Here is a 3256-nt window from a genome sequence, read left to right as displayed (position 1 = left end):
ATATATAATCGTGCCAGTATATAATCAAGTCTGTATATAATCGACCCAACAAACAATCATTAGTTGTTATTAAACTAGTCAGTTGAGTAATGACCACACAATAGTATTGAGTGTTTAAGGTGAAGCTGGAAGGAAGCCACAAATGGCACAATGGCGCTCATATCTCATCTCCCTCCCTCACCGGGTATTAAATAATTTTGCGAAACAGTGTGTAGAAAATTATCGTTTTCACACACTTCCCATCAAGTAATAACAACCAAACTCTTATCGATTACTCACAAGATATAAAATTTTCATCTGCCGTCGCAATGTATTGTAAAAAACATTGAAAAACTCGAGCCAGTGTTCTGAAAGTTAAATTTTCATTTTTCAATTTTCCGCAATGGTTTTGTTTGCATTGGTGAAAATATCGTTATTTTTTCGACGCTGATGCCTGAGTCATAGCGTTTCATGTCATGAAAATCAATAGAATAAAATTGTGTTTATATCAATACAATTATTGTTTTTACGTTTAATGGGTCTATAATGTAAGTTTTAGCAACTTCTTTGTACTCGCGTGCAAAATCATAACACGTATACTCGCGCACGGTGTCACAGACCGAAAATTTAACTTCTCTGTAATGTTGCCATTGTGTATTTTTCAGGCTTTATAGGCATTTATTTGAAGAAGAGGGTATGATTAAATGAAAAAAACTCCAAAAAATATGTTTTCTTCGTTTTTATTATGTTTTAATAGTCATCTAATTCAGCCTCCTCAAAACCGAGTAATTTTTGATACTCCAACACAAATAATGAAATTCGAATTTATCACTGTTATAAATTAAAAGTAAGCAACTGAATATAATTCAAGGAAGTATAAAGAGCTATAAAATAACATAGAAACGTATTAATCGATTGTGGTTTCATTGGAGTAAGAATCAGAACATAGCATAACTGCATGCTCGAAACAAACATATTTTTTACATTTCATGCAGTTGGTGCATGTTTTTCGGGTCTTTTATCGAAGAGAAGAATGTATAACGACATTCTAGATAATTACCAGATGATAGAGGTTCTGGAATATAAAGTTTGCACATTTCTAATATTCTTTTTCTCTGTATTCTTGGTAAACTAAGAATTGATGCCTTTTTTATATGGGGCATAAAAAGATGACATAAAAGGATATCTAGGAACTTACTTTTCTTTTTCTTGTTTTCCTGTCGTTATTATTCATTATAAAAAACAGGAAGTGGGTTATATCTATGGTATAACCGCGAGGGTGACGTAGGACTATCGTTGATTTAGAGATCATTTGTTTGAAGTTGAATCTGAATTCATTCTGAATGAATGAATATTTGGGGGACTTCGAAAACCAGAGCGTTACGTTGGAGGCACAAGGTTTTATGCATCCAATATTGGATACGGAAATATCCTACTGATGGGGAAGAATAATTTTCAGAAGCTATCCTGTTAATTGCGATTGATTGAAAAATCACAAAACCAAATGTATTTGGTCACAGTGTTACATGGATAGAAAACATTCAAACAAACTCTTTCACATGAATGTATTTTTAAATTCCCAGAGGAACTGGCAGATTATTTTCCGGAACTTTCTCGATGCTGAATGGCATCCAAACGGAAAGAATTCCGTGCGTGTGTGTGTGTGTGTGTGTGTGTGTGTGTGTGTGTAGCGGCTACTTCGATGGTCACCTTCTCTTCTCCTGAAGGATCGGCTTCTCTGTGCTACCTCACAGTTTCAAACAAACTGCTTGATTTTCAGAGCAGATCTCGATCCTTCGTCGACCAGCACCCTGAGCAACGATGTTGTCTTGTCGATGTCCTCACGAAAAATGAATGCGTCTCACCACCCGAATATCGCTTAAGTATGCTTTTTGTGCGTGATTGAATCGAGAGAAGGTGTGGTTTACGATGGCAATTTGGAAGGCAAACTAGAGGAGAATGAACTCTCTGAGCTCGGAACTTTCGGCGACTGAGCAATAATCGATTGTGGGCGCATACAATATTGGATACGGAAAAATCCTACTGATGGGGAAGAATAATCTGAAGACGGGGCGTCTTCAGAAGCTATCCTGTTAATTGCGATTGATTGAAAAATCACAAAACCAAATGTATTTGGTCACAGTGTTACATGGATAGAAAACATTCAAATAAACTCTTTCACATGAATGTATTTTTAAATTCCCAGAGGAACTGACAGATTATTTCCCGGATCTTTCTCGATGCTGAATTGCATCCGAATGGAAAGAATTCCGCGCGTGTATGTGTGTGTGTGTGTAGCGGCTGCTTCGAGATCTTCCCGGGGAACCGTTTGTGGCATCACTCTCCTCCTGATGGATTCCCTTCTGGCCTAAGGTGCACAAACAGTCTCTTGGCGACACCGTTCATCCGCGCTTTCATGATAAACGAAGAGCTTCACCACAACAGCGACAACATGCTCCAATCGTTGTTCAATTTGAACTGAGTGAATTTCCGAGCGACGCTCGCTTTTATACCGATTGGTGATTTCAATAGCCTGTTTTGAAAGCAATTTTAAGACTATTGAAACAAGTTTTTGGATCAGAAAGTAACAAGTATAGAACGCGTAGACATTTTATCTTTCGAATGAAGTGTTTATCATACCATTTCGTTCAGTTGTTTAGGAGCTATTAACGCTCAAAATCTCGGTCTCCGGCGTAACGCTTTCGTTTTCGAAACTTTGATTTTACACCCCGGTATAGAAATGAAAGACGTAGTCCTACGTCAAAAATATCCCCGAACCTGTAACTGTTAAAAATTACCATAAGCCACCGATTAGTTTATAGTTTACTGTTTACAATTCTTCCACAAGTGAAATTCTTTCACAAGTGTGTATAAGTATGATTAGCGAATAACTATACGAAAGCCACGAAAATATCGACGAATAGTTAATATATGGATCCGTTCAATCCAGTTACAAAAGGGACTGAAATCAAATAAGAATAGACCGGTAATGATCTTATGCATTATATTCAATAAAAATTCCACGCCACTAACATTAATTTATACATTTCATTCAACAATATTTTAGAATATGAAAAAGGCACTTGTCCAAAAAATTTACTCCTATACTCACGTCGGTGTGTTAGACCGAAAGTGTTAAAAAATTGGCACACGTCCCGTTCACGTTACACGTTCTTACCAACACATGCGATACGTTAAACGATGACGAACGACGAATAACGAAGCTAGAGAGAATCGCAAAGTCATAGTGTTGATATTTTCTGAGAAATGAACGAAT

Source organism: Toxorhynchites rutilus, chromosome 3, assembly GCF_029784135.1.
Source record: "Toxorhynchites rutilus septentrionalis strain SRP chromosome 3, ASM2978413v1, whole genome shotgun sequence".
NCBI lineage: Eukaryota > Metazoa > Arthropoda > Insecta > Diptera > Culicidae > Toxorhynchites > Toxorhynchites rutilus.
The sequence above is the reverse complement of the archived record's forward strand: the minus strand, read 5'-3'. Positions refer to the sequence as shown.